Here is a 14,280-nt window from a genome sequence, read left to right on the forward strand (position 1 = left end):
AAGTTATCTCAACGGGATTTTTCCACCATGGATAATTATGGAAAACTTCGAAGTTCAAAGTAGTTGGAAACACAAATGGAAACACAAATAATCACACCGAATTCTTGTCAAACATATATTTACAAAATAATAGAGGCCAACAAAATTGCTAGAAAAATCGAAATTCTTCTTCGCTATATTCGGATGAGGTGGAATCATCATCGGGTCAAATAACGATCGGATTTATGGAACTTTGCACATACTATTTGTTCTCTTCTTTTATAACGTGGGCCACACAGTTCTTCCACACATCACTGTTACCTACTTCATTCACCACTCGCCTTATATTGTCAAGCACTACAGCATTCAAAGTCGGTGACTGATTACATTTCCGCAAGCTTTCTTTTATTGTGGCCCAAACCATTTCAATTGGATTGAACACACGATGGTATGGAGGCAAACGTAAGACAATATGACCACGTGTTTCACACATCGAATCAATAATATACTCTTTTTTGAAATTACGTTGTTTTATGTTCGCCAGTAATACCTTTTTCGTTGGAATCTTTTTAGGTATTTCCATGTCATGATTTCGCATGAAATCAACAATATCTGCTTTTTTTGTGTTATTGTTTGGTATTGTAGTCAATAACCGAGAATGATACGAAGCGTTATCCATAACAATAACCGAGTTTGGAGGAATATTTGGGAGAAGCTGCTCACTGAACCAGGTTTCGAATAAAGCCGTAGTCATATCTTCGTGGTAATCAGCAGACGAATCTTTTATATTTTTGGCCGACAGAAGCAAATCGTTAGGTAAGAAACCACTTTCATTCCCGGCATGCAGAATTATAACACGTTTTCCCCTTGAAAAAGGTGTGTTCAAAGCACAATACTTGGTTTCGTCTACCCAGACATATTTGACAACATCATGGGTGTCAAACCAAGTTTCGTCGAGGTAGATTATATGTCTGCTGGATTCTCGGTAGCTTTTCATTCGCTTCAAATATTCTTGTCGGAGTTGAACAATGCGTGTCGATTCCATTATGACCATCCGATTGTTCAATTTTTTATATTTGAAAGCACAAGACAATAAGACACCTCGTAGAGTTTCTGAAAATTTGTAATTGTAATCGGAATAGTCGAGTAATTTATACCAAATCATTTCCAAGGTTGGAACTCCATTTTTTTGGTATATACCATGAATTTTTCACCGAATCACATCTTTTGCAGCACCATCAACGTTTGCGAATTTTTTATTCTTTTGTTTTCGTTTCATTTCATGGTCAATGACATCCCCTATTTTAATGACTTGAAGAACTGTCGAACGAGATAGTTTCGTTAACTCGCATATTCTATTCACAATAGCATTCTGTGAAGTGTGACAGTTTTCTTTCTTCAAGCATTCATGAATATTTGAAATTACTCGGTGAACTTGAACATGTAAGTCCTTATTTTCAAATACCGGATCCCTGTCGATTGACACAGATTCCTCACACGTAATGTTATCATTTGTTTCAAAAGGTCTCCAGAAAGCCATATTGATGAAAGTACCCAAAAACACTAAGATTTTCACAAAAATCGGATTAAACGATGAGTTTGGAATCTTTGTTGTAAAAGTTGAAAACTTTTCCTAGAGATTAATTACCCTAACACCAAACTGATATTTTTGCACTCGACGCGCGTTTCGCTAACAAGGTTAGCATCTTCAGGAGAAGCAAATTGATACTGAATCTAAAGACAAGGGTTAGTTGTTTATATACCTAAAGTTTATTGGTCCGATATGGACTTTGTTTGTTAAATGATGATTATCCTAATTGATTTTTCGGTAATTAACTAGTGGAACCACTACCTGCAAATTAATTTGTCCGCTTTTTTATCTATTGTTGACCAATTAAATTGTGAACAATGAACAATCCCACTTACTCATGTTTCATGTTCCATTCAACGATTTCGATTGTGAACACACAGTATTCTGAGATCTTGTTGAATCTTCATACAAACCGAACAGCGTTTGAATTTCTTTCGAACCCCGCCTCAAAGCGAATGGAAAGAATCACCTACAAAACGGTTTGATATTTCACTTTGATCGAAACGAATATGATGAAAGCGAGAAGAAAATCTTTCAAAAAATTATGTCATTGAAGTTCATCATTGAATTGTGAAATTGAATAAATTTTCTCAATATAGTAATGTTGTTCGAAATTTGGCAAGTGAGAGAGAATCTTTGGCTGTCCCATTTGAATGAGGAATTGGAATAAGGCTTTTATGAATTGAAATATTTTATTATGTGGATATTCAAATATCATGAGGAGTAACTAGAGTTGTTATTTGCCGAAATCAATAATTTTGGGTTTCTTTCTATCGAGTTTCAATAAGTGTCAAACACAATAAACTACGGTCACAGTGATTGGTTGAATGGATCCACCCATTATCTTATGTGGTTAACTCCTGTGTTTGTTATGAGTTAGGCGTCCTCGAATTTGAGCATAGGTATCCAGGCTGAAAAAAGGACATCTTTGACTCTTTAGTATTTTCAGACCATCCTTGCTTTTTCAATGGTCAAAAATTGTTTTCTCATGGCGAAGGTATCCTATTTCATCTGTAATCATCCAACTTAACCTACAATAAATTAGCGTTTTTTCATCAAATAACGTAAGCTTTCTCGGCTGGACACATAATTGAAGATAACGAAATCCGGACTGTTGACTGAAGGGTTGACATAATAATAACAGGTCAGCAATATGATTCTCAGAATTGACGACTGTTATTTTAGGTTTCGTTGTATGTTTGCCATTTTCTTCTGGTCGGAGTTTAATTTATATATGATTTACTGGCTTGATCTGAGAAGGTGTCTCACATTCTCTTAAAACATGACACTAGCTAAACAATTTGCATCCCACTCCACAGTCCATTTTCTAGGAAAGGCATCACCCACTATTCTCACACTAGATTCCACAATGACGGAAATTACTTTTAGACAAGGTCTAGTCACCCGGATTTTGAAACAGCTTAATGTAAACATCTCAATTATAAACATAAAATTGATTTTTTCCTTGAAAAACGTAAAATATCAGGAAAAAATCTCCAAGCACTGGGTTACGGAAGGTATCAAAATTTCAGCAAATACAAAGCGTAAACTTTCCAAAGAATTACTAGAAGGACGAACATCAAAAGAGTTCTATAGCAAATATTCAAATATATTGAAAAAAGTCATTGAAGCAGCTAAAATAAAAGCAAATCTGATATGATATGAAATAAAAACAAAGCTGCTTGGAACATAGTTAGAAAGTATACAGGTAAATCAGCAAATAAACCAGTTTCAATAATTGAATCCGCAAACAAAGAAAGAGCTTAAATAATCCTAAATGAAACAAATGAAATTTTTACTAACCAATTTATGGATTTAGAAACAAATAATTTCCAGGAAAAACAAATTACAACCTTAACAAATTCACTATTATTGAAACCAAATGACTCCAAAGAAATATATGATGTAATCACCTCACTAAAAAACGAAACATCAGTAGGAGACGATGGAATACCGACAAAAGTATTAAAATATGTAGCTGAGATGTGTTATCCTCGTAGGTACATAATAAACCTGATATTGACCAAAGGAATTTTCCCAGATAAGTTTCCAGATGGTCTTGATAAATTGCTGCACTCAGAGCCATTTATAAAAAAGGAGAAAAATCTAATTGGCAAAACTATCGATCAATAGTTCTCTTATCAGTGAGATCTTTGAAAAGTTAATATACCCAAGAATTGTGAATTTTTTTGAAAGTCACAAACTGATTTCATATTCTCAAAACGGTTTCAGGAAGGATAAATCCACTATACTAGCGCTATACAATGCCCTTACTGCGATATTAAACTCACTGAACAATAAAAATGAAACTATAGGAGTATATATAAATCCTTCTAAAGCATTCGATAGGATTGACCACACTACACTCTTAAAAAATCTTGAATATTTTGGAATAAGGGAGTGTCCTTGAAACTGATACACTTCTACATAACAAATAGATGTCAATGCCTAATAGAAAGAGATGAAAACGGAGAACAAATTAAATCTAAAAAGGAAAAAATAAGATTGGGGGTTCCAAAAGGTTCCATACTTGGACGTTTAATGTTTATTTTGTACATCAATAACTTGCCTATAATATAGTTGACCAAAAAATTATCCGATTTGCAGATGATACTTCTTCAATATTCAGCGACGTAACCGAAAATGATATAAAAAACAACATATCGAAATCTCTAAATATACTGAAAACCTGGTTTGAAATGAATAACATGCAAATGAATGTTAATAAAACTCAACTCATGAAGTTTTCTAATACGCAGCAAAATGGCACCTTTTCACTACTCCATGATGGAGAAGAAATTACAGCTGCTCATTATGTAAAATTATTAGGAATCACAATGGATCCTAGACTAAATTGGAAAAAACACGTTGAATAACTAGCACAAAATATGGTAGGATACTGCTATGCACTTAAGGTATTGGCTCAATCACTAAATTCAGAGGCTGCTCTAACTGCGTATCATGCTTACATACAATCTCGCGTTAGATATGGAATTATTTTCTGGGCAAATTCTACAGATGCCCACAGAATTTTGGTAATCCAAAAAATATGCTTGAGGAGCATACTGAGTATGAAACAAACCAAGAGATGCAAAAATTTATTTCAAAAGTTGAATGTGCTTTACCCTTGTGGGACTGTATATATATGAAGCAGTAATATTTGTTAGGGAAAATAATTAACTTTTCAAAACACTAGAACATGACTACAATACTAGATTCAAACAACATTTAACTACGGATTTGAAAAATATACTTATATTCGAAGAAATGTGGAATTTACAGTCATAAACATTTTCAATCATTTGTCTGATAATCTAAAAAAAAAGCCAATTGATGAAATGAAGCACCACCTCAAGCAGTTATCAATACAAAAAACTTACTATAAATCAGAAGAATATTTTGAAGATAGTCCTATATAATTGGGGGATACATATTATACTTCTAAAATGTTATGGTCCATAGGTAAAAACAACCTTTCATAATGTAATTTTAGTTTAAAAGCCCCTACGGGTTTTCTCTTCCACTCTTTTATTTTATTTTATAACTTATTTTCATTATTGACATGTTCTACACCCGTTTGGGTATTATGTATTGTTCACATGAACGAATAAAGAATATCTATCTATATATGGTCAGTCGGTAGCCAAGCGGTTCGGCGTGGGTGCTTTGTTCACTCACTCGAATTGACTGCCGTGTTGGTCGGTGGTTCAAGCCCTAGCCTGAACGATCGATCTTCACTTGCTACCGTCCAACCCGTGTTAGGAATCATAACGTTAAAAGGTAAGACCTCGTTGATCCTTAGCTCACACAAGTTTCGACCTCTGAGGGTTATCGTTCGTAGGGGTGCGACAGCTGGTTAACGAAAAAACAGATTTTAAACAGATTTTTTTTAAACAGATATATGTATATATCAAAGCGTCTGGTCCTGATGAAGTGTCCGTCATCGTAGATAAAAAGTGCGCAATTGAACTTGCACTAGTATTTTGCAGACTTTTCAACCTGTCTTACCAGGAAGGTGTTTTCCCTTCTTGTCGATAAATTGCTCGCGTTCAGCCGATATTCCCAACAAGAACTAGGAAAATCTTCCAAATAACTACAGACCAGTCGCTTTGCTATTAGTGATATCAACGAGCATGAAAGAAACCGTAAACCACCACATCCATGAATATTTGAAAGGCTTCAACATCTTGAGCGGTCATCAATATGGCTTTCGGAAACAAAGATCAACAGACGACCTTCTATCATATGTCAAACATATTTGGAATGACGCATTCGAGAAATATGAAGAGTCAATATATGTTGCGTTTGATATTTCTAAGGCATTAGACCGTGTGTGGCACGAGGGTTTGCTAGCCAAACTTCGATGCTATGGCTTGTCGGATTATTTATGTGTATGGCACCGCAGCTCAGCTTTCTGGATAAACTGCAAATTGGCGTCGATGTGTATTTCTCGAATACTTTTACCATCAACGCTAGTATTCCCCAGGGATACAAATTGTCTTCAACCTTCATTTTATTTTATATCAACGACTCATTGAAAAAAAACAGAGAATACAATATATATTGCTTTGCTGATGACAGCACACTTGTATAATAATAATAATAATATAATAATAATAATAATGTTTATTTCAAATAGAAAAATTAATACAATTAATAAATATAGAATAATAAACATATATGCTCATAGAAGCAAGGGGTTGCTTGTGCGTGAGTGAGAAAAAGTAAGTTGATATTCAGTAAGCATGATATAGAAACATACGTAAACGGTAAAATAGTTGAATATATTGACAACACTTATAATTAAAATATATACAGTAAAAGCGAAATAACGATAACACTTATAACTAAAATATATACAATAATAATGAGGGGTCATATTCGAGAAATTTGCGTCAGAATCGAGGTATTTTGTCAAAAGCGGAAACTTCACTATTCAATTTGAGTATTGAATACACTAAAAGTGAGATTGTCATAATCGAGAAAATTTTATCACAATCGAGGCATTTTGTCGTAATCATAAATTTCATCATATTCAGATTAGAGTATGGAATAATATATAATTTACAAAAGTTATGTTTTCATCAAATTTTGTTGTTGACTATATCACTAAAAACAGTCTTCCGGTGGTTTGCATTCAAATTTTCAATTTATGTTTGAATGAGTTAATGTTGTTGATCAGTTTAAGTTCTCCAATATTTTTTTCACATTTGGGAATTTGCACAGTTGTATTTCTTTTTCGAGTAGGATAACTATGATCGATGGCTTTCAGTTCAATTTTAGTTTTGTGTATGTTGATAATAACGTTTTGGCAGTATAATTGTCTTATATATAGTGTTCCACTCAAAAGAAAGAGTTCGTTAGAGGGAAAAGTTACTTTTTTTTGTGAATAATTCTCAGAATCCATTTTTGCAATACATTCACCTTTTCCAGATGACAATCAAGTACTCCACCCCAGCCCATTATTCCATATGTCAATTGGGATTGGATTAATGAGTAATATACGGTTTTCAAGTGATGTACATCCAAAAACTGTGTTAAGCATCTGAATCTACCAATAAGACCTCTAATATTTTTTGTAATATAATTAGTATGTTTGTCCCAGCGTAAGTGCCTATCTATTATGATTCCGAGATACTTGACAGACTCTGCTTCTGGTATTGTTGTACTTTTATCAACATACAGATTTCCCAGTTGAGGTAAATTGTTAATGTAGGATGTGAATGGAAGATAACGGGTTTTATCTATATTGAGCGTCAATTTATTGAACTGAAACCATTTTTTGATTGACTGAAAATCGGTTTCGGCCGTGACTTTCACATCTTCCCAGCAACGCGCTGCATATACTATCGTTGTGTCATCAGCAAAGCTGAGAATTGTTCCCCTTATATTCATAGACAATAAACTGTTCATATACAAAGTGAATAATATTGGTCCTAACACAGTTCCTTGTGGAACTCCACACGTGACAGTTCTCACCTCACTGATGACTCCATTTACGCATACCTGTTGCTGTCGATCAGTCAAATAACTCTTTAAGAGATCATGTACCTTTCCTCTAATGCCGTACGAATATAATTTGTTTAGTAGAATTTCATGATTTACGGTGTCGAACGCTTTAGAGAGGTCCACAAAAATACCTAAAGCTGGTTTTTTCTTATCCATTGCTTCATATAATAGTTTTGTGAAGGCATATATAGCATCTTCAGTGGATTTACCTTCTCTGAATCCGTATTGATGACTTGAGATGATTTTGTGCGCATTTATAAAGCATAAAATTCTACTTTTTAGCATTTTTTCTATTATTTTAGACAGAGTTGAAATTAATGATATCGGTCTATAGTTACTAACTTCTGATTCACTACCTCCTTTATGTATTGGTTCAATGATACCCATTTTTAGGGATTTTGGAAAATAGGCAGAATCAAAACATTTATTCATTATGTAATAAAAAGGAGCAACAATGAGATCCCCGATTTGTTTGAGAGTTTCAGCTCTCAAACCATCAATTCCAGGGGATTTGTAAGGTTTGAGACTATTAATGGTATCGATTATCTCTTTATGGGTTGGTGGAAACAACAATAGTCTAGTTATACTATTTGGATTCTAGGACATTGGCTGAGGATGCACATCTTCACCGGCAGCAGGAGGTTGCATACCTTAATGAGAATCTACAAGTGATTTCGGATTGGCGTAAAACTAACTAGGTCCAATTCAATGCCACAAAAACCCAGGCATCGTTTTTCTGAAAACCGGATATAATAATGTCAGGACTTTTTGCCTCAATAAATTTGCTTGCTGGGGACACCAATATGTCTTGGCACAATCACATCGCGCTGGGATTGCAGAAAACTGTACATACCTCAGCTTTGATGCTTTGTAGGGCTCACAACATACCTTCTTTGGAGTATGATCAGCCATCCGCCTGATTGGAGACGCGAAAATCACTTGATAGTCTGGAACATCGAAAAAAGGTTGCGGATTTGTCTTTCTTCTATGCATACTTTCACGGAAATTGTTCAAGTGACTTGGCAACTTTGATTCCACCAAGAGCGGTACATATCAGAAATACGTGACAGAGTGTGGCTGCTCATCAAGGTTCAACTCAGTAGACCTCGAACTTCACTGTTCAATAACCGTTTCATTTGAAGAACTGCGTTTGGGTGGAATAAACTTCCTGAGAAGTTTTTTCAAATGAATTTGATCTCCAGCGATTCAAATCTAACGTGAATCGCTACTATCGCACAGGCACCGCTCTTAGAGCGCCTTAAAGATTTTCCTGTATTGCTCGCGTTCGCTCCTTTGAGAAACTGTTTTATGAGAATGCTCATATAATAGTAACACGGGGCTATTTTCTGAACAATGTCCAGGAAATAGACTTGTAGATACTATGAGCTGATTCCTGCTTCATTCAGTCTTCGAAGTTATTAAAATCATCATTATCATCATTATTATTTTTATCATTATCATCATTGTTACTATCATCACTAAAGCCCGCTACCTTGAGCATTGATCAGGATTCTCACATATACCAAGGAATCAGGTGGTATAACCGACTTATGAATATATTCCCGCACTTAGAGTGCAAATGTGTTGAAGGATAATCTGACTCGTTATCTGATAAATCAATCATTTTACTATACCGTGTGTCCCACATTTTATGTGACAGGCAATATCTGGTTTGTTGTGTGATACACAAAAATGTTTCATACAAAAGTTTTAGGAGTTCATGAGAGCTATATTTTGATATAATTTTTAAATATACAGGGTGTTTGGTGTAGGTGCTACATACCAAAATTCCATTTTTTAAAATAGAACGCCCTGTATATCATTACATATTCAGATGCTACGTTAAATTCTGATATCATTTCATGTTTGGTTTTTGAAATTCGGTTACGGCGTTGTTGAGTTATTGCTTAAAATGTAAAGTCTTGAGAACGACTATTATTTTTTAAAATATCTCATACAATTATTCTCTCTGCATCAGATCACATGAAAATTAGTCAAAATTTTGGGTGTTCGAAGTAATGGTTTCAATTTTGAGTTGTGGAATTCAGTCAGGAATCATTTTGAATATGAAACAATGAAACAATAATAACAATGTGAATAATATAACTTGATAAATCATTTCATAAGAATGGTAGGTACCTAGAAATAAGTCATAAAAATTTTTCAAAGTGATGCCCATTAGATATTAAACAGGCTTCGAAACGTCGAATCACTTCTCTCGTACAAGTCGCTCTTATAATATCAGGCGTAATATCACTGCACGCTAGTCGAATTTTCATTTTCAGATCATCCACATTTAAAGGGGGAGTAGTGAAAACAATATCTTTTAAATAACCCCATAGGAAAAAAATCAAGCGGTGATAAATCTGGGGAACGAGCCGGCCACCGAATTGGACCCTTATTACCAATCCATCTATTTGAGTACGTTCCATCCAGATATTCAGTAACAACCTGTGAATTGTGAGGAGGAGCACCATCTTGTTGCCACCAAATTCCTTGTCGTTCTGCTATGGGAATATCTTCCATCAACTGGATCAAATCATTTTCTAGAAAATGTATATATCGCAATCCATTGAGATTTTCATTGAAAAAGTAAGGTCCTATGATGCGGCCATTGAACAATCCACACCATACATTAATACCCCAAGTAGTTTGAAAATAACTTTCGCGGACTCAGTGGGGATTTTCTTGAGACCAATAGTGACTGTTATGTCGATTCACAACTCCATTATTGTGGAATCGCGATTCATCGCTCCATAAAATTTGACTGAATATGTTAGGACTTTCATGTAATATTACCTGAATACAAGCAATGAATTCAAGTCGTCGTTCAAAGTCCGTGGGTTTCAAACCTTGTACCAACTGAATTTTGAATGGGTGGTATTTATTTTCTTTCAGAATTCTCTGTACATTAGATTCACTCACACCGACTTCTTCTGCAAGTGTACGGATAGAAACATGTGGATGAATAATAATATAAGCCAACACATTGATCTCTAAATCTTCAGTTCTAACAGATCTCGTATGATGACGATGCTTTATAGTAGAAGGAAATGACCCAGTTCGCAATTTTTCTACAACTCTCGAAAAAGTCATTCGTGACGGAATGGGTCTGTCTGGAAAACGTTCTTGGTATAGACGTTGTGCTTGACGGCATTTTTTCTGACATTTCCCAAAAATTAATAACATATCCATGCAATCACTTGGACTAAACGCGAAAGGCATACTGGAGTTTTCGCACAGAGAACACAGTTACTGTTTTGCAAAGAATCACTGAATCGAACTGACAAGTAGATACAATTCAACAACATTTGTTACTATGGCATCAACAAGCATTAGTTACTTGATGAAATTGTGCAATATAAAGCAGTTCACCCTCAAGTTAGTCACATTCTCAAGAATTTCAATATTATATTCAACTGATATCGATATCGTATCGTAGAGGTGAGAATAATGGTTTGTATTCAGTAGTAGTCTAGTTCAATTTAATAAAATATATAGACTGGATTCGTGTACGAGTAAATAAGTTTTTTTGAAACTTTATATTTAAAGAAAAGTGCAATAACTCAACAACGCCTTAACCGAATTTCAAAAACAAACATGAAATGATATTAGAATTTAACGTAGCATCTGAATATGCAATGATATACAAGGCGTTCTATTTTAAAAAATGGAATTTTGGTCTGTAGCACCTACAACAAACACCCTGTATATTTAAAAATTATATCAAAATATAGCTCTCATGAACTCCTAAAACTTTTGTATGAAATATTTTTGTGTATCTCCTTCAACAAACCAGATATTGCCTGTCACATAAAATGTGGGACACCCGGTATATATATATATATATATATATATATATATATATATATATATATATATATATATATATATATATATATATATATATATATATATATACATACATTCTAAATTCTAATGCAGAAAGCAGGTATGATTTTGAGATTCTAGAGTAGCATAGCCATCATTTCACCAAGGACTCAAATAATGAGAACATGAGAACAACCGTTTCAGCAGAATGGTTTGGATTGAGTTTGTGGTGTTTGAAAAAAAAATTTTGAATTTCATATTTTTCCATCATCATTATTATGGTAGTTTTCCTGAAGGTTGCGCCCAGTGGGTCCTGTTACTGGAGCTCCAATTCATTCGGGAGGACACGTCAGCATCATCTCCCCACAACTCCCCACATCGTAAGATGAGTTATCATTATTATATTCATGCAGAATCCCATATTAGTAGGAACAGGACCCTAATAATATAGGTATGCATTCTCATCAAATTGTGGATTGTTTTGTTTCGATCCCTCTTGTTTTCAAATGATCAACTATTCTATCCAATTCTCTTCTAATTTTTTTTTCCAATTTTAATGAGATTCTTATTGCTGGGAATATACTTTTGTACTAACCGTATGAACGTGTATATGTACTGTGTCATACGGTGACATAAAGTTCCAATGTTTTGTCTCGTAATGGTATCCAAAACGTTGCTGCTGAGGTGATTAAACAAGCGGCTCGTCCCGAAATTTCGAAGTTCACCACTGAGGATAATAGTGTTGTACCATGTACACTTCACATCAATACTCTTTAATATATCACATTGTATACCGTTCCTACCAGTAAAATCACTTTCTATTCCATAACAAATGTTTAGAAAAAGAGAATTTCTTGTAATTCAATGTTCATGTGAAAGTAGATCTTTCAAAAGGGCTTTTCCCTCCAGGCTGTGTATGCATACACTACGTATTTTAATAGAAAATGTTAATTGTAGTAATATTCTCCTTCCCTTGGAAAGTTAACCACAGTGGAATACCAAAAAGTTTCCCAGATAAGAATCATTCCTGAATATATTATCTTTCCATTCAAGTTTTAATCTTTTTACTTCATTGGTGTATAAGTTGTCTAGCATGTTAATCATCTCTCAACTGTTCTTGGAGTTACATTGTTTAATTTCCTTTTTGTGAAGAAGAAACGTCAAAATACAACAGAATTCTTCTTCTTATCTCTTATCAACTAGAGTCGTGGAGTACGAGTCATATTTTGTGATATCTTAATAATTTATCATGCCTGAGCAGAATGAAAATTTCTAATTCCTAGTAGGGCCAAACAATTAGTTATCATGGAAGTGCGATATGATAATCAACTTCAACTATCCAACGTCAAACGAAAGAATCGCCCACAAAATCGTGCCTTATCTGCTGAAATGAAACGTTGCAATAAAACTTTGCGTGTTTGGAGCAACGACAATTAAAACCAGTCCGGAAGTTTTTCCGGAGATATGAAAAAAATAGTCTATCCGTATTAAATAGCGGAAGAAATATAAAAACGATATCAGAAGTTTTTTTATGAAAATGCATGGAGTTTACTACTAACATGAACCCGGTATAGATGTCAAAGAAAATCGATTTCTCAGACTGTGAGTGTTTTATAGTACAGGAAAATTGGACTTTTTTTGATGTTTGAATTTCAGCTGGGTGAATTTTCAACTGAATCTATATTTTATTATAATCAGCACTAGGAACAGCGACTATGTGTTGATACAATGATATATTGATGTAATTACAGAAGTAATAGGGCAATGATATCCGTAATTTGTGATTCGGTTAGGAATTCTGACTAGTTTGAGCTGAAGCAGTTCATAACAGATCATTTCCTCAGGTGGAATTGGCCGCGGTGGTAGTGCGCCCGAATCACGATCGGAAGACCGTGGGTTCGATTCCTGCCTCGACCAGATATTTTTCTCGAGAGAATCTATCTGGTTGGAGCTGGGATGATTCTGCAACCGTGTAAGGAATAACACGTTAAAAGCTATGACCTCGTTAGTCCTTAGCTCGCACAAGTTTCCCAACTTCTGAGAGTTGTCGTTCGTATGGGGGCGACAGCTGATTAACAGAAAAACAGATTTTAAAACAGAATATGTTAAATACAATTGTAGAATCAGTTTTTTCAACGAATTCCCAAAGATAATATACTGGGGCATTGCAAAACGTTTTGCTAGGTTTAAGCTCCACAAGTCATATTAATTTTGAAATTGTTTTCAACTTATTCTATATTGTCTACTATGAAAAACTGATAATAAAGTGAACATGTGATGCAATGTGGAACTGTGTAGTAATGAATATTACTGGAGTTTTATCCCAACACCAAAGCGTTATTTTTAACACCTAATGATCTTCAAGAAGAAGATTAAACTCTTTCCTTTTGAAAATGATCACTCGGTGATCGAAATACGTGTCGAGGTCCTAAAAATCAAGGTTTGTCGTTGGGATACTATCCAATAAGGTGATCAAATTGTAGAGAGGCTGTAGGGATCTATTTGGAAAAACGTTCTAAGGAAGTTTATTCCACATGAACGCCGTTCTCCATATGAAAGAGTTCTTAAACAGTGAAGTTCGAGCTGTACTGTACCTTAAAATTATGAGCAGCCACAGTCCGTCGCGTATTTCTGATATGTACCGCTCTTTTTGGATTCAAATATGCCAAGTCACTTGAACACTTCCTGTGTAAGTATTTATCAGATGAGAGACGAATCTCCAACCTTTCTTCGATATTCCAGACTAACGAAGTTGCAATTGATATTCTCGTCTCCAATCAGGGGGATGGCTCTTTTCTGGATGGAACCCAGCAGCTTCAGGGGATGTTTGGGGGCGGAACTCCATACATAAGCTTTATGAAGCATAAAAA

The 14,280-nt window shown here is 34.7% G+C and overlaps 1 protein-coding gene across 1 annotated transcript in view; it reads left to right on the forward strand.

The window, feature by feature from the left end:
- LOC111513470 (probable G-protein coupled receptor B0563.6) overlaps positions 1 to 14,280 on the forward strand; it is a 310,115-nt gene that overhangs the window by 269,533 nt on the left and 26,302 nt on the right. The window lies entirely within an intron of this gene.

This window comes from Leptinotarsa decemlineata, unplaced genomic scaffold, assembly GCF_025532065.1.
Source record: "Leptinotarsa decemlineata unplaced genomic scaffold, Ldec_3_MD MMD2_P_RNA_scaffold_2, whole genome shotgun sequence".
Lineage (NCBI taxonomy): Eukaryota > Metazoa > Arthropoda > Insecta > Coleoptera > Chrysomelidae > Leptinotarsa > Leptinotarsa decemlineata.